This window comes from Polypterus senegalus, chromosome 5 (genome assembly GCF_016835505.1).
Source record: "Polypterus senegalus isolate Bchr_013 chromosome 5, ASM1683550v1, whole genome shotgun sequence".
NCBI classification, from domain to species: Eukaryota; Metazoa; Chordata; class Cladistia; order Polypteriformes; family Polypteridae; genus Polypterus; species Polypterus senegalus.
In genome coordinates this window covers 26,068,232-26,092,672 of record NC_053158.1, presented here as the reverse complement: position 1 = coordinate 26,092,672, position 24,441 = coordinate 26,068,232, and the positions used below count along the sequence as shown (strand labels likewise).

The 24,441-nt window shown below is 38.5% G+C and overlaps 2 long non-coding RNA genes across 2 annotated transcripts in view; one reads left to right on the top strand and one right to left on the bottom strand.

Moving 5' to 3' along the window:
* Positions 1-5,265: 5,265 nt before the first annotated feature.
* LOC120530168 lies at positions 5,266-18,665 on the bottom strand. Its single transcript, XR_005633912.1, has 3 exons — positions 18,338-18,665; positions 17,487-17,626; positions 5,266-5,305 (listed from the first exon to the last, which is right to left on the bottom strand). It is a non-coding gene; the product is annotated as an uncharacterized LOC120530168 (long non-coding RNA).
* The window catches only part of LOC120530169, a 19,640-nt gene continuing 13,044 nt past the window's right edge, over positions 17,846-24,441 (top strand). The window contains exon 1 of the long non-coding RNA XR_005633913.1: positions 17,846-18,202. This is a non-coding gene — a long non-coding RNA (uncharacterized LOC120530169). The remainder of the gene's footprint in view (positions 18,203-24,441) is intronic.

Sequence of the window (24,441 nt, the reverse complement as noted above, 5' to 3'; positions counted from 1 at the left end):
TTCGCAGCTTGTCCAAAAGGCTGGCTGAGATGAGACAATGCTTGAGTTTGCAAATTTAAAAATCTACTGCTAAATTTCTAGTTATATTCACAGTGGCAGAGTGTGGCAGAGTGTTGTACTGTTGTTGTTGTCTGTACACCCAAAAGTAAATGACTCTTCAAAAGTATAAGTAAATCTATAAAGCTTTTGTAAATAAATCTGTGTAAAAATAATATAAACTGAATTTATAGGGATTGCTAATCTTTCCTCAGGATAAAGATCCTGTCAGGAGCCTCTACTGACTAATCTCCTTGTGAATGCACCCAATCAAATAATTTCTTTTTTATTATTCATTGCGTTCCAAAAAGCTTGAGAAACAATCTTTATGTGGAATTTTATGAAAATGCCGTAGGTTACAAAGTAATAAATTACTCTGTGACTCAAATAAAAGCATAAACCACAAAAAACCATCTCATTGTTAAGAACTTGCATGCATTATTGCTTTCTTCCTACTTTATTTTACCTAATTCATGTTAAACACTTTGAAGTACTAAGCCCATTTTTTTTAACATTATGACATACACTAACAGAAATAAGAACATTAATTGAGTGTCTAAGCAAAGCTACACAATATAGTTTTATCGTTTTGTAGGGGAGCTTTCTGACCTAAAACTTAAACCTCAGTCATGTTCAATGCATTTTTTAATGTTTTACTTAAAGATTTAATTCCAAAACTGCAAGAGAAAAAAATTGCTTTTTTGCATGATGCTGTTGACATTTATTTTTTGCATAAATTTATTACTATTTGCATAAAACAAATATCCTAAAAGGTTGAACTTTTATTTCTTTAAATATGTATAACAAGGGAAGTACTTGTTTTCATATGTTATAATTAAATTTAAGTGCACTCTGCATGAACGCCATCTTTCATTTAAACTGCCATTTAAGACTTTCTTCATTTAACCAAACAAAGATTATATTTAGCTAAACACATTTTGCACATATATAAAAGTTGCCATATCTCTGAATGTTAATGGGGTTTGTGATTATAGAAGTCAATCAGGTGGATGGGATTCAAAAAATGTATCTGAACTGCATGAGTACTCATCCAAATACACTGTCCTATGACATTTTATTGCTTTATGTAGGGAATCAACTGAAATCAGTACAACATCCCTACATTAACTCAAGTACGCTTACACAATATTACAGGTATTTTGCGTGAACCTTTTTATATATATATATATATATATATATATATATTGTGAACTTGGACCCGGACACAGGCAGACGGACAACATAGTTTCACCCAACACACCGTTTATTTACAATATTTACAATAAATACGTGCTCACAAACCCCAGTGCCTCCTGCACCGATTCCCCCAATGTCCAGGCCACACAGTCCTGTGCCTCTCTTTCTCCCAGCCGCCTCCAATCCTCACTCCAGCTCTGTCCTCTTCCACCCAACTTCCACTGCTGACTGGAGGGAGGCGGCCCCTTTTATAGGAACCCGGATGGGCTCCAGCTGCTTCCCGGCAATCTCCCGCGGACACACCCCCGTGTGGCAGAAATGCCGGCTGCGCACCAGGAAGCCGTCTGGGTGTCCCCTGTCGTCTTCCCCCCGGCACTTCTGCCACACCCGGGATAATAAGGCACTGGGGCGCCGCCTGGCGGTGGCCACGGGCCCCTACAGGGCTGGGCTTCCAAGCCCTCTACCCGAGGCCTCCAGCATAACCAGGACGGACGCCCCCTCTCGGTCTGGAGGAGGCACAAGCCCTCCTCTGGTCCTCCTGGGCATCCCGACCGGGCTCCAGCCCTGGCCGGGGACCACAGGGGATATACCGGCATCGGGGCGCCGCCTGGCGGTGGCCACGGGTCCCTACAGGGCTGGGCTTCCAAGCCTTTTACCCAAGGCCCCCAACATAACCAGGACGGACGCCTCGCGGTCTGGAGGAGGCACAAGCCCTCCTCTCGTCCTTCTGGGCGTCCCGCCGGGCTCCAGCCCCAGCCGGGGACCACAAAATATATATATATATATATATATATATACATACAGTGGAACCTCGGGTCACGAATGTCTCAGAACAAGTACAAATTGGGTTACGACCAAAAAGTTCACCAAACGTTTGCATCTGTTCACGACCACACACTCGGGTGACAAACAAGCCAGTTTCCCTTCCGATTATTTCCACACGTGTTCAGTCTCTCCCTGTGCATTCCCTGTGAACTCTTTGTGCTCTATTTCGTTTCCCTTCCGGTTTGCATGCTCCGGTGATTTAGGTATGTGTTCAGACTCTCCCTGTACAGTACATTGTTCTTGGTCAGATGTGCTTCGCGCAGAGGGGCTTTGTGGTATAGCGGGTCCATAGCTCACGTCAAAACACCAGTTTTAAATAAATAATTGCTGCGCTTGCAGCTTAGAGAGGGGGCGTGGTGGTTGATTGCTACAGCGCGAGGCTAGTTTTTGTATTGCAGATTTTTCAAATGTTCATTTTTTGGTTCGTAGCATGAATTGTTGCAATGTTACTTTTCTTGGTTGTTTACTAAATTACGGATTTTTCAAATGTTAATTTTTTTCCCTGTGCTTAAAACTCATTGAAAAAAAGTGTTAACAGTGAGCGGTTCGTAAGGCTATAGCGTGAATTCTTGCAATGTTACTTTTCTCTGTTCAAGGTTTTCTCAGTTTTATTCAATGTTTTTACATTTAGTTTACTATTACGCTGTGCATTCTATAGTATATTTAACTATTTTTGTGCTTTAATATCTTTAAAAAAATATATTTATATACAGTTCATATGTCCTGGAACGGATTAATTGTATTTACATACAATCCTATGGGGGAAATTACTTCGGGTCACAACCAAATCAGGTTACGACCAGATTTTTGGAACGAATTACGGTTGTGACCCATGGTTCCACTGTATATATATATATGTGTATATATATATATATATGTGTATATATATTGTCACACACGTGCGCATGGGAGGCAGCTAAAGGGCTTGAGTGAAGGCAGTTCTGAGGCATGCTGGGATGTGGCAGAGTGCACTGACTATTTTTCTCCTTTTCCTGTAGACCATTCCCGGGAGATTCCACCTGGCTCTCTTGACGTCACTTCCGGGACTGAGCCATGGAAGTAGACCTTACCGGCTCCGGCCCCTGTGATGTCACGTCCGGGCTCGATCCAATGATTGAAGAACATGGGCCCGATCCTTATAACCTCACTTCCTGTCTTCCCCTTTAAAAGCCTGCCCTTTTTCCCTTTTCCCTCAGTCTTGTTTTGGACTCATTTGTATGCACAGCAGTGCTGTTTATTTTTGATAACAAACGACTTTGCAGCCAGGATACCAGAATATACAGTTTGCTGCCCCAAACCTTTATCAGAGTATGTCTCGTTATTGTGATAATATATATATATAATTCTTATTTATTGTGGGATTCTCTAGTTTTTTTATTCTGTTTCTGAGTTATGTATTCCGATATTTTAGGCATCTCCATTTTCCCTCTTTCTCTCTGAGGAGCATTGCCTTGAATTACCATTGGGGTTTTCCAGGCCTGACCAATAAAGCTTTTTATGGGTCATTTTAAGGGGGCTCACACCCTCTTTGCTGTGTTGGGGTCTCCAGATCACAACATGTCCATCCCCCAGTCCTCTCATAAAATATTTTTCTGCATAACACTACCGGCAAAAATTATTTCTGCAAAAAATGAGGAGTGTAGTAAACATTCCAGCTTCCTATAATTATAATAAAATTATTGTAATCAGAATATAAGTTTAATATGTCACTGTGCTCTGTGCAAATATTTTAAATCTGCTTTTCTTTTCCATTCCCATGTACAGCTAACACAAAGCCAGATTTAGTACAGGGGTCCAGCATTTAGAATTGCTAGGCAAGCTTCTTAAGACAAGACAAATTAAGGACAACTGTGAAATGGGCAACGTGCACAATTTCTGTGTGTTATAGTCAGCATGATATTGGAGTATTCTAAAAGTGATTAAAAGAGAATTGCTCTAGGCTTTATAATAAAAGTTTTTTTTTTTTAACAATTCCAGGAATTTTTGGGTTCCCCTTGTATACTGTGCCATTTTTAAAAATGAACTGGCACATCTTGGATTGCTTCATGCCACACACGGAATGAAGCTTCAAAGAATTTTACCAAGATGTGTGTGTTGAACTGCTTACTTGTTGTGATGTTGCACTTCAGCACGTCCTTGGTGTTCTTTTAGTAAACTGACATTTATTACAAATGATTTATGCTGAATGGTGTACCAAAACACTGAATGGTCTTGCAATCTTGCTCTTTCCATGGGAGCTTGAGTGTCAAGTGAACTTTGTGGACATTATTAATGCCTTTATACAGTATAATAGCGAAAGCTTAGAGGTGCTTTTATTTGTCATATTTGTGATTTACTGTATTTGTTTTACATGATGTTAAAAGGATATTTTGTTGCATTTTTTATTGTGTTATAAAATGTGTGTTAATAATATTTTGCATTTGGCTGGAAAAGTAAAAAAAAATGCTAGTATTGTTTTGCATTTGGGTTGAAATGTTTCATAATATGTGTTTGTAATGTTGTGACAGTAACAGCTGAAAAACAGCCAATATGCTCTGAAGGTGAGGCTTAGAAAGGCCTCATTAGGACAGTTCTCTCCCAAGCCCTGACGTATATAAGCATTGACACTGGTGACTTTGTAGAGCTGTGGGGACCACACCCTTCTGTGTCTCACCATTTCCTTTGCAACATCACTAAGCAACTGGATGCTAAAGAGGAGCTGTCTCAACATAACATGATGGGTTATCGTGGGGTTACACTGATGTACGGACATTTACTCACCTGGGATTCCACTGTTAACCAGACTTGTGCATAATGGAATGTGGGAGAAAACCGACATGAGCAGAAGGAAAAACAAAGCAGCCAGAAGACAGTCTTAAGGTTTAATAAATACTGTACTGGAGTGTGAAATTGTACATATACAATTTCTACCACATGATGTCAGCATTTTGCAGGAAAGAAAATTTACATTTAACCAGAAGGCTACCTAATCCACACACAAACTCATTTAGGAGAGCTATTCTAAACATTATAGGCATATATAAATTTGCTAACAGTGAAAAGCAGAATAGAATATAATTTTCACCACAAGCTAACCACATATGATATAAATGATAATTTCTGTTACTTTTAATTTATGAAATAATGAAACATAATTTCAAAAGTATACACAAGAAACTTTAAAATGTCTTACATTTCCTTGCTCACATGGATTTGTTTTATTTTCAGGGCAAGTTCCATTTTGAATTTCTTTTGAAAGGAGATCATTCTAAAATTGCAAAAATAAAAAACCGTCAGCAACCATTTTCAATAAAAGATTAACACATTAAAGCAAACACAAATAACACACAAATGCACCCATTCACAGAGATTCACACTCTATATATGGCTGCAGGACTCAGTTTGAAGATCAGTATCCGCATTTATCAAGCATTGGAGGGTTAGAAAATGGACCTTCTTCTTCTTTCTCTTCATCTTTTCCCACCTTTATGTGGGGTCAATGTGCCTGATCAGCCTTCTCCATACTGATTGGTCATCCACCTCCTCCCCAGTTAGGCCCTTTTCCTTCAAATCTTCTTTTACTTTATCTGTCCAGCTACTTCCATTCCCATCACTCTTTTTCCCACATATTCATTGTCTATCCCCATCACATGTCCTTTCCACTTCAACCTGCTGTCCTGTAATTACATATCTCTTCCACTTTTCTTGTACCACTGATTGTCTCATTTCAAACTCTATCAATTTTTGTAACCAAATCTAACGTTTTCTTCTGTGCTCCCTTCACTTCCCATGTCTCAGCTCCATACATCAATGCTAATCTTACCACTGTCCTAAAAACTTTACCTTTAATCTTTGCCTTAATTCTTCAAACACTCAATACTCTTGATAGCTTCTTACAGTTGTACCATCCACACTGCACTCTTAGGGTTATCTCTGCATCTCCATCTTATGCTACCACTGATCCTAGATATTTAAATGTATCCACTCTTTTCAATAGCTATCTCAGCAGACTGACTTCTGAATCCTGATATTCAATCTTCTATCTTCCTTCTGCATTTTTCCAACTTCCTCTCCACTTCCACTTTTCTGGTGCTACACAACTCAAAGTAATCAGCAAAAAGCCTGTCTCAGGAGAATTGGTCTTTTATCCCATGACTCACCACAAGATCAAAGAGGTAAAGAGGTAAAACCTTGGTGCAGACCTCCTGTAACTGGGGTCTTGTCTGCTACCCCAGCACAAATTTAAACCTGAGTCCTCACTCTCCAATATATATCCTGGATAATCCTCTCATGCTTCTCTGGTATGCCTTACTCATACACCTCGGGACCTCCATCATAAGACTTCTCCAAATCAATAAACACCACATACATTTTTTTTCCGTTTTTCTCAATGCTTCTGCGTGAGTTGTTGCAGTACAAAGATTGCATTTGTTTTTCTTCTCCCTGGCATAAAATGAAACTGCTTCTCCCCTTGGGTGGTCTCCACCCTAAGCCTTGTCTCTATAACTCTTTCAGATTTATCCCTCAATAGTTTCCACAATCCTGAATATCACCCTCCTCCTTATAAATGGGTACAATCACACTGTTCCTCCACTCCTCAGGTATTCTCTTCTATTCACAGATCTTCTTTTTAGATCCCACAACACATCTATTCCTTCTCCCTAAACCTTTTCTACTTCTGCTGGTATTTCTTCCAGTCCTGTTGTCTTTCTATTTTTCATTCTTTTCAGTGCCTCCTTTACTTTCTGACTGCACTTCATTCACGCTTTTCTCCCTAAATCTGTTCTTAAGACCTTCCTCTTTTATTCTCCACCACTTTATCCTTGGTGCTGCTTGCTCTGGTTTTATTGTCCTGCTCATGCTGGTTTCGCAGTCCATCACCACCAATTTATGCTACACTGTCACACTTTCCCCATTTATGATCTTACAATTCTTTATCTCTTTCAAATAAGTTCTTCCACATATTAGAACATCTATTTGGCTTTCCCTTCCTCCACTACATACAGTAAGTCACACGCTGATTTACTTTCTTTTCAAAAAAATATGTTAACTATTACCAAATCATATGACATTGCAAAATCTGCCATCCTCGACCTTCCTTATTTCTCTCTGTCACTCCCCACCCTCCATGTACCCTCTCTATCATCTCTCTACTCTTTCCCAAATGCCCATTTAGATCACCAACAACAGCTGCCTTAAAAATTTCAGAGTAATAGCATTTCATCAATTTTCTACTTCCAACACCAAGATTTAGGAGTGCTCATAAGCTGTTCTAACTCGCAAGGAGTTGCCAAAAGATGGTCTTCAGGCAGAGATATGCACACACATTCTGGAAAAGGCAGAATGTTTTAGAAATGCTGGATGATTGTTAACTTGTGAGAAGATTTTGATTAAACAGAGATGGAATAATATCCATAACAATTCTTGTATGTCATGTGATTGTTTCATCTGTGAGTAGAAGCCATTCAAAATTGTTGGTAGCGTTACATTTTTTGGCCATGGGGAAAATGTAGCTTTGGAATAGTGATGATTTGGTAATATCACAACCAACTATTTTTGAATTTTGCACTAGATTTTGAACAACCTTACAACACATGAGGTAATATGGTGATTTATACATTTCCCTATCACTCCGCATGAGGTAATGTTAATGAAACCTGCATTCATGGAGATCATGCAGGTATTCTTAGAGATGCTGGTGTGATTGACTGCACACACATAAAAACAATTTCTCCAAGTGAGGATGAGCATGCATATGTGAATTTCAAATAATACCACAGTATCAACACACTGGTGGTCATGGATGCAAACTATATTGTAGTATACAGCATACAGATAGGTGGGGCTGGATGAGTCACTGACAGCAAAATGTCATACATTACAGTACAGGGAGCTCCTCATTCCATCAACCGCACAATCATTTGCATTATGCTTTAGAAGCCTGGGACGGTTCAAGAAGGCAGATTTTGACTCCCAGGGCATTGGATAAATAGAGTCACGTAGAAGATACTGGGTGATCACAAAGACAGGCATGACACATGACTCTGGAAGACAACGGGGAATACTAGAAGACTGAGTGTGACTTCTGAAACAATAACTATTACTTTATGAGGCATTTCCCATTGCCATATGAGCAGGAAGGTGATTCTTCTGAAAGTTGGCCGTGTATCATTCATTGCTAAAAAAAACATGCGACAGTTATTGGGCTCTGCTCTTAGTCGGTGTGTGTATCCTGGTCATTCCATCTCATGCTCATTACACTATTATTTATGATGTTGTGAAGTAGCAGCAATTATGTGCAACTTAGCACAAAATCTTATGCTTTCCTTCTTCTTCTTCTCCAACTACTTTGAATGTTATTTTTATTATTATTACCCATCCATCCATCCATTATCCAACCCGCTATATCCTAACTACAGGGTCAAGGGGGTCTGCTGGAGCCAATCGCAGCCAACATAGGGCGCAAGGCAGGAAATAAACCTAGGGCAGGGTGCCAGACTACTGAAGTATTATTATTATTATTATTATTATTATTATTATTATTATTATTATCTTTGTAGTGAAACTGTAGAGACAGTATCAGAAAACTTCAAAAGGTCACCATGATTTCCAAGTAAACTACAACATACTTTCACAAGTTTCTTCCATAATTCATGGACATGAATTATGAGGAAAATTAAAAGAGCTGAGCATTTTCAGTTTAAGCAAAAAAAAGATTATGAGGAGACGTCATTAAAGTATTTAAAATTATGAAGGGAATTAGTACAGTGGATCGAGACTGTTATGTTAAAATGAGTTTATCAAGAACACGGGGACACAGTCAGAAACTTGCTAAGGGTAAATCACGCACAAACATTAGAATTTTTTATTTACACAGAGACTCATAGACGCCTGGAATAAGTGACTAACAGTGGGTAGGCAGTAGGACTTTAGGGACTTTCAAAACTCAACTTGATAATATTTTAGAAGAATTAAGTGAATAGGACTGGCAAGCTTTGTTGGGCTGAATGGCCTGTTCTCATCTAGATTGTTCTAATATTCTTATGTTCTTATATATATTAATATTCTTATGTTCTAATATATATATATTTCAGTTTTTATGGAAATGTATGCAGTTTAGTGCCTTAATGTTTAATGAAATCAAGGCATAAAACAAAACAATAGCAAATAAATAAATAACTCAAGGAATCATTAGGGCGGCACGGTGGCGCAGTGGTAGCTTCCCGGATCCTCCCTGCGTGGAGTTTGCATGTTCTCCCCGTGTCTGTGTGGGTTTCCTCCGGGCGCTCGGTTTCCTCCCACAATCCAAAGACATGCAGGTTAGGTGGATTGGCGATTCTAAATTGGCCCTAGTGTGTGTTTGTGTGTGTCCTGCGGTGGGTTGGCGCCCTGCCCTGGATTGGTTCCTGCCTTGTGCCCTGTGTTAGCTGGGATTGGCTCCAGCAGACCCCTGTGACCCTGTATTCGGATTCAGCGGGTTAGAAAATGGATGGATGGAAGGAATCATTAAGTGTACAATATTTTACTCAAATTTTTGATTCACGAAAGTAGCCAAGTTTTGCTGATATGGATTCTACAGTGAGCTTGGCGGAATCCTTTGAATTTTTGGGCACAACTATCACAAACACTCTTAGCTGGACATTAACACCACGTACATCACTAAAAGGGCTCAACAGTGGTTCCACTTCTTATGCCAACTAAGGAAATTAAATACTTCCCAGCCAATCCTAGTTCAATCTTACAAAACCATAATTGAAAGTATAATCACATTCTCCATCGCTGTCGGTTTAGGTTCAGCAACGGCACACTTCAAAAATAAATCACAGCATCTGCTGAGAAAATAATTGGCTGTGCTCTTCCATCTGTTGCATACCTGTGTACATGTCATGTCATTAACCATGTCAAAAGGATCACCATGGATTCATCTCACCCTGCTCATCACTTATTCTAAAAACTCTCCACTGGTAAGCACTTCAGGACAATTAAAACTAAAACTAACAGACACCTCCATATTTTCTTTCCCAGAGCCATAGCTCTCTCAAACTAGTAACTTAGCATGTCTTCTTTGTATAGTCATGTGTTCTGTCATATACTGCATGAAGGTGTGTTTTTTTTGTCTACATTATATGTACGCTACACATTCACATTTTCACTTGCACATCATCATTAGCATATCTCCTTTATAACTGTACTATTCTGCAACTTTGTATGAAGGTTTCTTTCAAACTTATGCTATTTAAGTTATTTTCATCTGACACTGAGTTATATTATAAGCAGCTCCAAATCTACAAAGTCAAATTCCTGTACGTTAAGTACTGGCAAATGAAAGTGATTCTGATTGTGATGTAACAGCCAAACTGCGGTAACCCTTTTGATTCAGAATGCCAGTCACTCTGTGCAAGTCACCAACTCGGCCTCCAGTTAAAGAACCCCAGACCATAACAGTCCCTCCTCCATGTTTGACGGTTGGTGTCACATGCTGAGGAACCAGCCTGTCACCAACTCGACGGCATACAAACACTTTACATGATGAACTAAATATTTCAAATTTGGATTAATTGGTCCATAAGAATTTCTTCCAGTCTGCAGCAGTCCACAGCTGGGATTCTAAAGGTATGTTTTGTCCTTTAAGGAATGGCATTCTTACTGCCACTTGTCATGTCAAACCTGCAGCACAAAGTTTCCTCTTCATAGTAGAAGCTGAGAGTTGGTTTTTTCAACCTCTGTTAAACTGTTCTTGTGCTGTGATCACACAAGCTGGTGACCCTCAGAAACTTGTCTTCTGATTGGGTTGTGACTTTGGGTCTGCCAGATCGCTTCCTATCAGAGTTTATACCAGTTTCCAATTGTAACTGAATTGTGTAAGATGCCACTGTAATCACTGACACTCTGATTTGTTTTGCAATTTCTCCAAATGAAAGGCTTACACATCTAAGGATAATAATGCTGTCTTATTTCATTTACTATTATTACTGGAATTTACAACTTTCTACAATGTAATATTGTCCAAGTACTACTTCAGAGGCGACTTACAACATTTATGATACAATTGGTTACATTTCTTTTGTTTTTCTAAGTGAAACAAAGGCAAGTTAAGTGACTTGCTCATGGCCATACAGTGTCAGTAGCAGGATTTGAACTTACAGCCTCAGGATTTGCAGTCTGAAGCCTTAAGCACTACAACACACTGCCTACTAACACAAATGTAGTGTAGTAACACAATCTGTTTCAGCTCTGCTTTAAGACAGACATAGGATTCAAACATCATGAGGACGAAAGTACAGCGCCTAAATAAGCCCCAACAAAAAAAGGAGGAGAAAGGCTTCACCATGAAGTGTGTACCTTTAAGGACTGCCTTAGTTGGATTAAGAAGAATGGACTTTAAATTACACCAAAATCTCTCTCTCCTTGCTATACTGAAGCAAAGCTTGATTTTACAAACACGGATTTGAGTCATCCAGGTTGTATGTTTTATTTTACTTTTTACTTCTAGTATTTAATATCTGGTTTCTCTGCAAATAATATTAGTCATGATTCAATTAAAGTTTGAATACTTCCACACTAAACCTTGCCTTCTTTGTTGATATCTGTTTGTTTCAGTGTGCATGTTTGATAGATTCTTTATTTGATTAACTCATTCAAAAGTAGTGAACAGAAGAACCTAAGGATAAAGGTAACCTTGCAGGAGAACCCGCATTTTATTAGAATTGTACAGCCCTTTCAGGTTTAACGATGAGGTAGCCAGCCTCTGGCCCTTGTTAAGGCATTGAAGCTGAGGTAGCTAGCCTTGGCCATATTGCTCTGTTTGATCTTTACAGCCCTTTCAGGGGCAACAATGTGGGAAGTTCTAGCAAGAATGTAGCTCTTGAAGCCACTCTCAGACTTTGCTAAGGCTTTCTGAAGTGTAGCCCTTTTAAGAGAAGTGGCCAATGCCAGCGAAATGTCCTTGGCCTCTACTGAGGTATTCTTGCTTTGTACTTGATCTGTAACCTGGCGGGGGCAGTCGCCCTTGTCCCCTGTTGTGTTTGAGACATGAGTAATGACTAAATGTCATATAGGTATGTACTGCAAGGTGTACATGTAAATTAAATCAAGTCAAATAATTTAGGCATTTCCAGTGTTAACTTATTCACCAATATAATCGGTTGAAGCATCTTTCATGGACTCTCTTACACAACAAAACAAAGAAAGTTAGATAGTTTCTTTTCAGACTGGGAACCATAAATGCACTAAATAAATTACAAAGTAGTATGGTAGACAGTATTTGCCTGGATATTATCTTGGCGAAATTATGTGTAGAGAGTTGGTGAGCTTTGTTTGGGATGAATGGCCTATTTCTCGTGAAAATGTTTCTAATGTTCAAATGTTTAAAAATATGCATTTACAAATTTTACAAAAGACATAATGCCCACATGTAAAAGTACACATTCATTTAAATATACAGTAAAGCGAAGCAATTTCAAACTAAATAGTCTAAAAGGAACCTAACAGTATACATGTATGCCCATTAATGTGCTTTTTAAGATAGGGTCGGTTGACAAAGGAAAAGCAGAATGTAAAAACTCCAGTCAGTAGCATCCCTAAGCAAATGAAACAAAAGAGGGATCCATGGCTAACCAGACAAATGTATTCATATCATGAGAATGAGTCAGGTTTTCACCAGACTGGAATTTGAAAGAGGTTGCTGTAAGATTCAAAGGCCATTCATTGAAATTAAAAATCTGATTGCTTTATGCAGAGCCTTTTATGTTTTTTTATGTTATAATATGGACTATTTTTTATATAATTGACTAAAACTTCAAAACAGCCATTCTCTAGACTGACAAATTATAATAATAGTTCTAATGTCAAACTGAGAAGAATACAAATAACAATTCAAAATGGATAGCCAGCCTACACCTCAATAGGCTTTGGTGCAAACAAATATTTTCAAAAATCATGTAAGTAACTCAATGGAGTCCACCTGTGCTCCTTTACTTGTTCCCTGGTTTTGAAAATGTATCAGGTACTTATTAAAGCTCCTGACATGAAGACAGCAAAAACAAACCTGGAGAAGAGGTCTGATAATTAGCAAATACCAGACAAAGGAAATAAAATTTTCAAGGCAACAAAAATAACTTAAAACACAGTAGAGTCCATCCATCCATCCATTATTCAACTCGCTATATCCTAACTACAGGGTCACGGGGGTCTGCTGGAGCCAATCCCAGCCAATACAGGGCGCAAGGCAGGAAACAAACCCCAGGCAGGGTGCCAGCCCACCACAGACAGTACTGTAGAGTCCTTTTATGTAAAATAATATATGACCCATCTCTGGTACCGCAGACAGCTGGGGGCCCTCCGAAAATGAAAATCAGAATTAGAAGATCTCCAAAAGGATTCTGTTAGCTCTTTACAAAGCTACAAAGAACTTTACTGAGAAATCCTCACTATAAAAAGGTTTAATGGCTGGCAAGGAACCTGAGACTTGAGAGAAGAGTTAACTTTCAGCAAGCAAGACGATAAACTTAAACACACACCTAAAGCAAGATTGGAATAAACAAAAAAAAAAAAAATGTCCTGGAACAGCCAGATCTCTCAGACCTCAGTCCATTCAAAAATTTAGGATATGAGTTTAAAGGCATTTTTCACCAATAACTGACATTCATTGTGTTTAAGTTTAATCTGTTTTGTACAGATGAATGACTTTACATTGTACTGTAGCATCAAGACATTAAGGAATAGACTCATGACTCATTGCTGCAATTTCCACTGCACTGTATGTCTCTTCCAAATATTGACTTTGATGGGTGGGGATACCAATGGAGTCGCTTATCTTCTGTATTTAATTTATGACTAACTAAAGCTCTTCTGTGTCCTTTAGTTTTTATTTTAAAATAAAGAGTTCCTTGTGTTAATCAACTTCAAATCATCCTAAATAAATATAATAAGTTTTCATACTGTACTAGTAGGAAATGTGAAAAACTCTAAAGGAAGTAAGTACTTCTTTGAGCACTGTACACACATAGATAGATAGATAGATAGATAGATAGATAGATAGATAGATAGATAGATAGATAGATAGATAGATAGATAGATAGATAGATAGATAGATAGATAGATAGATAGATAGATCTTTATACTGTGTATGAATATATATAGACACATACTACATACTGCATATCTAATTAACATTCACAAATTGTCTTAAATTGATTCAGGATAATTGGGGGTTAGTGGCAGCTTTGAAGCAAGAATCATCCCACTTACACCACTTACACAGGGCCAATATGGAGTGATAAATTAACATAAATGGTATTTCTTTGGAGATATGGGAGAAAATGTAGACGGTGATCAGGCATGGGAATTATTCAGGATGCTAGAGCCATTAAGACCAATGTAATCAGTGGAAGTCTGCTTTTTTGGCTGATGATTGATGAAAAAATTAAAGAGCTATTTGACCCCTTGGAGGTCCAAAACATGCTGATATACAGAAACTATAGTGAAAAGCGGGGACGTACAAAAGTTCGGAGAACTAGGCTGTTGTTCTACATACGGGTTGGTTGTAGGCCAGAGTTCCAGTACGCATAAAATAAGTGTAGATACTCATAAGGGCAGAATGGGTATATGCCAGTACAGACTACCGATGAGTACAAGCCAACTTCAAGCACTTCTGACAGGTGGCATCTTACATCCCAAATTACTTTTAGAAAACACAGACTTTTCTTTCCAGTAAAGTTATTCTGCCTCCTCCCCTTCTGCACGAAGTGTGCTTTGTCCCTACTCCACACCAGACTCCAACTCACCTAACTAAGGAAGAGAGGTTTCTTTTAAAGTTGGGCCCGGTCATACTTCCAGTACATCAAAAGCACAACTGGTGTTGTGCTGAGCTGATCAAGTAAATTTTCTAGCATTTATTCAACAATCCCGCATGTGATATGGACGATTTTCTTTCTCCAAGTCACCATGGCAGGTTTTCAAGAGACAATGATGACAGCATTTTTTGACATTGATGGACTTGTTCATATTGAGTCTGTTCCCCATATTGAGTTTGTACCTGCACACTAAGAGTCAAAGAGTCAGTCAAAGAGATTTTGGCCAACAATAATGTGTTTCTTGCTTCACATGCCCCGTATTTGCCAGATCCTGCTCCCAGTGACTTTTTGTTTGTTCACAAAATTAAAATTGAGGCCTGTTCCAGCTACAGTTCCTATTCAGCCCAATGTGTGTCCAACCCAGGGTGATGCCAGAGATATGCTGCCACTCAACATATTAGGGAAACATATTGCTTGGGCAGGCCGTTCTCCATTGTTCTTATTCAGGAAAGACACCCCAATCCACTAGAGTTATGTTGCCCATCCATTCACATCTTTCTTTAAAAGTATTCATTAATAATTACATATATTTAAGGGCAGAGTGGTGGCTCTGAGCTGGTATCCCGAAGGTTGCCAGTTCGAATCCCCGTCACTGCCAAATGAGATCCTACTCTGCTGGGCACTTGAGCAAGGCCGTTAACCTTCAGGGTTTGCTCCAGGGGTGCTGTTCAATGGCTGACCCTGCGCTCTGACCCCAAAGGGGTATGCAAAAACTAACAAATTCCTAATAGAGAAATTGTATAGGGTGAAATAAAGAACAAATATATATATATATATATATATATATATATATATATATATATATATATATATATATATATATATATATATATATATATATATATATCTTTTCCAGGTACTCGCAGTACTTTACACAGACAATGGTGATCCATTTCACCACCACCAGTATGCAGCGTCCTTCTGGTTGATGTGTGGGCAGCCATTTTTGTTTTCACTTTAACTATTAGGTGGTCAAAGGGTGAGAGAGATAGTTAGCCAATTGGAGACACGAGATGATTAGGGGATCCAGAATGGGCAAGGCCATGATGGGCAATTTATTTAGGACATCAGGGGACACCCTACACTTTTTGAAAGATACTCAGGGATCTACAGTATAATCACTACACAAACTCTGTAACTCAGATTCCCATCTCATCCGAAGGTGACCATTTTTTACCACACAATGTCCGTATCACTGCACTAGATCATTGGGATCCACTGGCTGACCACAGGGTAAGTGTACGGGCTAGCCTCACCAACACCTCTTACAGAAGCAACCCAGGCTTTCCTGTTTGGTCTTCTATCCCAATAACATCTGGCTGCAGACCTCCTAAGCTCCACTCTTTTGAAGAGCTACTCAAATTACACACAATTGTATTAATATGTCAGTGATGTTATACGATATAGCCAATCTTTCTCAGCACACTCATAAAACATCATTACACTGTGGTTAAGACTAGGGTTATGGGATGGTTATCTGACTCATAAATAATGACAGCAATCTGACAGTGCCTTGCAGTGAGCATGTCATGTAGTACAGCTCTCTCAGACAGCAACTAAACCATATGATATACAGTAAACTTGCAATCAGCCTGGCTGTTCTGTGGAGCTGCAGAATTACAGCACTGTGGACCATTCTCTGCAGCCCGGAGCCTCCACCCTGGATCTCTAAATAGGTGGAGTTTACTCCAAAGGATGCCAACCGAGTCTAGCTGTAAACCTCCCAAGGCCGTCCCAGTTACACTATGCTTAAGATTAGGGTTGCGGGACAGTTATCTCAATCAAATAATGATGAATGTCCATTAAGTCAACTCTAGGTATTTGGAGCTTCAGGGCAGATGTTCTGGGTTACAGAGATACCTGACTCTGCAGTTGGACCCATTGCTCCCATTGTGTGGGACAAGTTTTGTATTAACATTTTACTGTTCTGGTAATCTGAAGATTTGTTAAATGCACTTGTAGATCAAGATTGGTTTATGTGATTAGAATAGGTCTAGACAATGATACATTTTTAATGGGGTATTATCTCTTTAATAAAAGAGTGTGCTGGGTTGCAGGGGTTAGTGGGAATAAGGAAGAATTTTACTTGTTTGAAGTGTCTGTGTTGAAGTTTAATACTACAATTGTGGACATATAAGTTAGAAAATAAACATTGCTTGATTTACAGAATAACAGAATGGGTAATTGTGAAACTCCGAGAGATGGACACGCGTAAGTTATTGCTCACTTCACACCACATTGTTTTCAATTACAGCTATCTAAATACTTGCCAGATCTAAACATTCCTAGTTTCAGGTGGATTTCCTGTTATGAAGCGAAGGTCTTATGGCTGTTGGCATAGTAGGAACAAACCCTTCCAAAGCTACATTACAATGACAACAACAACAACAATGTATTTTTGTATAGGCCAAAATCATACAAGGAGTGCCTCAATGGGCTTTAACAGACCCCCTTACCCACACAGTCAGAGGAAACTGTCATTCAAAAAAGTACTGATAAGTGAATATTTATATACTGTAACTAAATGCACATACATCTCATGAAGAATGGAATAAAAAAAATGAAATCTGGTTTAAGAACTCAAAATATACTCACAGTTTTGTTGATTAAATGATAAATGACATGGCTGTAATCCGCAGCTATACTTGCTGGGCTGTCAGGGTTTTCACAAGGCTGTACAACAGGCAACGTAAGTAATGCGAGCTGATAAATACCCAAGACATTCCTGAAAAAAACTACACAAGAAGAGCATTAAGTACAGTTACATGTCAAAAAATGAGCTTTACGATAAACACGTGTCCATAAAGATAGGTGGTGAAATTCTTATCTTGTGTATGTATGTGCGTGTCTGTGGTGGCGGCGGGCGGTGGGTTTAAAAGTTTAACTGAACATTTTAGGAGCGACGCCCCTCGTTGTGGCACTCATTCCAGGGCAGTTTTCTAACCTGGGCAGAACACCCTTGCCTGCTGGCTACGAATAGTGGGCACCGTTCTGTTCGCGCCAGTCCGTGGGCGCAGGGCTTGTTCAATGAGAATGTCATCAAGCCTACAAGCCACTTACGGGAATTGCGCTAGGTTTCTATTTCTTTTCAAGGGAAGAGTGGAATTATAATTGCTGGGAATTTCCCCCCTCTTTCTTGTAAGTGCATATAAGTCACCTGCAGCTGCCACTTTCATTTTAGTCTTAGTTGATCGCGAGGGAAAAGCTACCTTACCCACTGCCAAGGTGTATTTAAGAGAAAACGAGCGGGTAGAAAAGAAGCAGAACGCTGTTCGTTGTTTAGCACTCCGTCAAATGTAATATAGACACGGGTAAGGTGATCTTCCTTTATTTTATTTTATATTTTTTGAAAATCGAAATGCTTATTTTAGCTTCCTTCACATGGCAGAGATATGCTTGTACGACCAACAGGTTAATCGATTTGCGCGAATTTCGGAACTACTTACCATTTCTCATCTTATGGTCATGTTTACTGTTTGACAGAAGCATAAACTCCAAAGCATGGCTCAGATTTTCTTTCAGTCATGTAATGTACGCTATTATTCTGAGACGTCGTTTTTTCTAATTTATTCTTGATATTTTGAAGAAGTGCGTTAATAAATGTACTTGTACTGCAATGTCGCATCTGCCGGGTGGGAGTCCTTGCAATCCTAACGTGAATTTCTGTCTGGGCATTCGTCTGCACTTGCTTTACAAATCATGGCTTCACACACGCAATGAGCTCGAATTTTACTGAAGGAACTTCCGTCATTCCTGAAGAGCTTTCACTTTCGGATTTTGTGCGTCTAACTTTGTGCCGCAGGAGTTTGAGGCTTCATCTAGCAAGGCGGACTGAGTCCGATCTGTGCCTCTACAAAAAAGCTCCCTGCATGCTAACATCTTACGCAACCCGATATATTTTATTAAACCGATCAATTTTCTGAATTTATTTTTACCCGTGAAAGCTCCGGGGAAGCCGGAGCCGAGCACGACAGAACAGAATGAATGTTAAGGCATGAAGGGTTTTGTATTGTAGCAAACGTATGTTTTTTGTAGCTTGTTTGAGTATGCGATGTTAATACTGGCAAATAAAATGCAGTTTTACTAAAATGTAGTGCAAAAGTGTGTTCAGTATACTTTTTTTTTTTTTAATTTCGTGATATGCACGGGGTATTATTATATATTACAAGATGATACTCGTAATGTTTGAACTTGCAGGCCCGTCCATCTCCATGCATTTGTTATTCTGTTACTTAAAATATAACTAATGCACGTGAGCGGAACTAATTGTACTATTCAGCGGCAAATGAAATATTTAAATACATTTTATTCGTGTATGTACCCAAGCAGAAATGTGATGATACCGATTTAATGTGTGTTTCCAGCTCATTGGCACAGATGACTGCAGCGCTACTGCCGTTCCAGTTCATGTCCGGTCAATGTCTGTATGGAGCTCGTAGATTCTTCCAGTGCTCTCGTATAGTTTTCGAGCGGAATCCAATTTCCTTCCATATCTCAAAGATGTCCGTTTCAATTTAAATGGTGCATCTATAATTTACATGAGCATGTCATGAGACTGGCCTGGCAGTCCGCCCAAAGAGGGTTCCTTGCTGGCACCAGACTCTGCCAACATTCGCTATGGCATTTTAGATTGGAATAGGCGGATAAGTACAATAAATGCAATGAATGAACGGATGTAATGCAAAGCATGTTGGAGTTTAAAAAATGAAACATTACTTAGTGAATTTACTCGTTTTATACTCAAAAGGAAATCCTCCGCAGATATAAGTGAACATTTTTTTTTTTACACTTTCATAGGTTTTAAAATTGTAACATTTGTTTGTTTCTTTAAATGGTCTTTATTATGGTTTTAATATTTTAGAGATCAAAACATATAATGGATGATTCAGTTAACATCAAAGGGTAATAAGCAAGGTCATTCAAATTGCAACAAACAATGAGTTAATCAAGTTCCAGTGACTCATTATAGGTGTGGACTGCTAATCAAGGTGAGCAAAGTTTTAATAAACACGTTGTGTGGCTGATTGACCGCCAGGTGTGTACGCTTTTGATTTAACGTGGCATAACATGGCCTTCACACAGCCATCAACGCCACAGAAGAGTTGTGGCCTACGCCAGCAGCACTGAGCGCCAGGCACATAACAGTGCTAGGGACAAGAAAGAAAGAAAGAAAGAAAGAAAGAAAGAAAGAAAGAAAGAAAGAAAGAAAGTAACAGTGCTGGAGTATGGACAAGAAAGAAAGAAAGAAAGAAAGAAAGAAAGAAAGAAAGAAAGAAGCACATAACAGTGCTGGAGTATGGACAAGAAAGAAAGAAAGAAAGAAAGAAAGAAAGAAAGAAAGAAAGAGGCATGTAACCGTGCTAGAGTAGGGACAAGAAAGAAAGAAAGAAAGAAAGAAAGAAAGAAAGAAAGAAAGAAAGAAAGAAATAGGCACGTAACAGTGCTGGAGTAGGGACAAGAAAGAAAGAAAGAAAGAGGCACATAACAGTGCTAGGGACAAGAAAGAAAGAAAGAAAGAAAGAAAGAAAGAAAGAAAGAAAGAAAGAAAGAAAGAAAGAAGCACATAATCGTGCTGGAGTAGGGACAAGAAAGAAAGAAAGAAAGAAAGAAAGAAAGAAAGAAATAGGCATGTAACAGTGCTGGAGTAGGGACAAGAAAGAAATAAAGAAAGGCATTTAACCGTACTGGAGTAGGGATAAGAAAGAAATAAAGAAAGAGGCATGTAACAGTGCTAGGGACAAGGATGAAGAAAGAAAGAAAGAAAGAAAGAAAGAAAGAAAGAAAGAAAGAAAGAAAGAGTTCACACTTTCCTAAAATTTGAGTCACTCGCATCATTAGTGGCTCTTTAACAGGACTTAACTGGGTTGTGCGGTTTCTTGATGCTCGACAGATCCATTTTATTCTGATAAGGGTCCTTTGCTCTTAGCGGGCTCCTAACATCAGAACAATACAGAAACCTGAACTCTCGAGTGATCTTACTAGCAGGATACAAACAGAACTGGAAAACACAAACTTAACCGGTGGTATTATATCCACAATAGTCACTTAAAATAAGAAACAAGTTACTGATCTAAATAAATAAGGGTTATTTCTAGAACCTGTGGATGGTGCTTTTGGGAATAATTTTGGCATCACTCTGAAGAACCACTTTGGCCCTTTCAATTTTAAGAGTGAATTTGTGTGCTGGTCGGATTACATTTCATTCTTGTAGTACATAGACTAATTTCTTTCAAAGTACGAAAGTGTGACTGTAAGCTACATACCAAGGAAAGCGATTTTCATAGCAGTGTGAGGCATCATTTATCATGACAGGACTTCATGTGGGTGAACTTCAAAGACATCCCTCTGTGTTTCCTAACAGATCAAGTTGCACCGATCTACTGCAGTTTGTACAAGACCAGCACTTACTTCTACAACTTTTTTCACATTTAGCAAATAATTTCCCAAAATAAGTATTTCATGTTTTGTCCTATTTATAACTATTTGCCATGTGTAAATGTTTTTAATTTGCCTCTGCATCATTTCCCCCGTTGTTGCAATTTGCACATTAAAGGTACGTTAAATGATTCGACATCTTTTTTGAATCGGGGACGTTTGATTTGAATTATTAACATTTTGTGGCAAACTTATATGTATATATCTATTTAAAATGCTCAGTATGTTTACATATATTATAAACAAAGAATACATTCATATTTACATATGTCGTGCTAATTTTGTTTCTAGACGTTGACTCAATTGTTTTATAACTGTGTGTGAGCACTTATTAAAACTGTCAAGATGTATTTATAAAAATATTCTAGTATGTTTACCTACCATAGATAAATATACATGCAAAATGCATTCACATATACTATATCTGACCGTTCTTCAGATAGATAGATAGATAGATAGATAGATAGATAGATAGATAGATACTACAAAAATCTAAACTTAAATATACAATATTCACATTGAGAACTTGCTGGCATTCCCTGAATAATCTCATTGGCTTTTCTTGACTCCTCCTCGATTTTTTTTTCCAGCCAAGGTTAATCGCCCTTAACATTTTTCTCCATATTATAATGCAGGCTGAGGTCTTCAGCGGCACATCCCACCTCGCCTCGCCCGTGTCTTAACACCAGCAAGAAGCAGTCTTTCTTTTCCATTATGTCTAATATAACAACGGGGTGTAGTGGTAGTAGTAGTAGTAGTAGTAGTAGTAGTAGTAGTAGTAGTAGTAGTGTCACGTGTTTTTATTCTCGACTATTCTTCATACATAATTTCATACATACTTTTTCCAGGGGAGTGCTGAACTAAATTTGCCGAGTTAAATGATTATGCCTTCGATTGCTTCTAAACTGAATTTTGAGAGTCTCCATCCTAGAGCCGAGTGGAAACGTGCGTTCTGTCGCAGAATCCCACCCCAGAATACTCACAGTAGGAAGTATACGTGCTCTCGGGTCTTGGGTGGCTTTTAACGGTGTCGTCATTTTCACGTGTGGGATCACACTTCTGGATGGAAGGAGCCGTCTGCGGTTTAGTCATGGTTCCGGTGCAGAACACGTGTGAAAGACGAAGGGAGCTCCACTAGATGCCAGATGTTGGTGATGGAGGGGGGGTGATATCATAAGTCAGCGTCGTGGCGAACTCGTCATTGATAAAATAATCTTGCATTTGCGCCATCTTTGAAATGGAAGCAGGACTGAAAACGTCGAAATAATATCAGTGCACGACAGACGCTGGAATGCAGGAAGATGTGCCAAAAGTAATCGTCCCTAATTTTGAAACAGATTGCGGCGCGTGTCAGGTGTACCCCGTCCTTCATTCACAAATGTCAATAAAAGCAACGAATGTGCAAATTAGTGTGGAAAGATAATGTTTTACACAGAAAAAACCAAGTGCTTGATATTTGTAGATTAAACAGAACTTCGACTCCTCCTTACTTTTTTTGATTTTATCAGATGTTGAGACCAACTTTATGCCCAGTTCCTACAGGAGTGAGCAATAGAGGTTTACAGTCGCGAGGCCGGCAGTTTGAGCACTTGTGATATTGTACCTAAGTGCGCTGTGCCATTGTGAATTTCTTTTGAGTTAAAAAAGCTATTATAATAATTATAATCTGCATGTCTTTTTTCATACGAACAACTGTATACTTACTTTTACCCACTTATGTATTATCCCAGTAACAGACGTAATGAAGTTTTGTATTTACACATATACAACGGTTAAACGATTATATAAAGAATGAACGTTTTCATGTGGATATTCACATACACTCCAAGAATACTCATAAAAATTCACCTTCACTTACCTTCCGGTTAGTGTGACTGCTATATGGTGCTGCCCTGATTCTGTCACTACTGCGTAGCTTATTTAATTTTTAAAAAGAAACACATAAAGTATGTAATAATTTCTATGGTTTTAGAAAAACCTCCAGACAGAGCCGCTTTGCCGCTGCGATTCCAAAGGGTATTCGTCAAAGGCGACGCACAATTAGGGAGCTGTCTTTACTATCTTTGAAGTTCTGTCAACGCCAAATTATATAAAAAATACATGTAACTGAAAAAAATTATATAATATGTGTTATATTTTTTTTTCTCACGCTACAAGCATAAATTCAGTCTTTTAAGAATTACGTATTACTCAATCTAACATGCACTTTCTAAAAATGTAGCTTTTGTATTGGCTTACTTAATCTTATAGTATAAACGTGTTCAAGGAAACAGCAATAATTGAATTTTCTATACTTGTTCGAGTTGTCATTTTCGATAGAACTTCATCATTTATTTACAAATTACCGTTAAATCTATTGGCTATAAAAAATAATTCCCCCCTGAGTGAGAATGCTTGCCCGATTGGGTCCTGTGATGGATTGGCGTCCTGTCCAGGGTTGGTTCCTGTATTGCCCCCATAACCCCCTGCGACTTTGAATTGGATTAAGTGGATTTGAAAATCTCTTACAATAAATCGAGACAGAAATACATAAGTAAAACCAGCTTTGAAATGCAGTTGAATAAACAGATCGCGACTTTGATCGTTCCTGGTGCACAAATATGATGTGTTCTTTTCAAAAATTAAGCACGACCGACTTAGTTAGCGTATCTCATTATTTTCGCAGGTGAACACCTTGCGGATAGAAAATTTAATGTCATTGTAGACAAGCTGCTGAATGTCAATTTGTTTTGATAAAGAGAAAATTCACGTTTTTTTGAAATGATGTAAATGTTCTCTTAAAAGGTTGTAATCGAGAAATTTAAAAGATATATATTGCTAACTCTGGAGACGATGTATTCGCAAGTAGCCTCAAGGCAGCATTTGCATTAAACATAGCAATTGCCCAGAAGCAGTTTGGATTTTTAGAAAATTTAAATAATAAAGATTTATGTCATTTTGTTTATCTCTGATGTCTTTGTGAAATTTGAATTACCAACTGCAAGTACATCAAAAGAAACTGACTTGAACAATTTAGGGAAATGAATTTATTTCGTTAGCGCGGTTGAAAAATGATGTAATGGATGAGGACAGAAAAGCTCACAGGTGAAGTCAATTTTCAAGTGTGAAAGTTAAC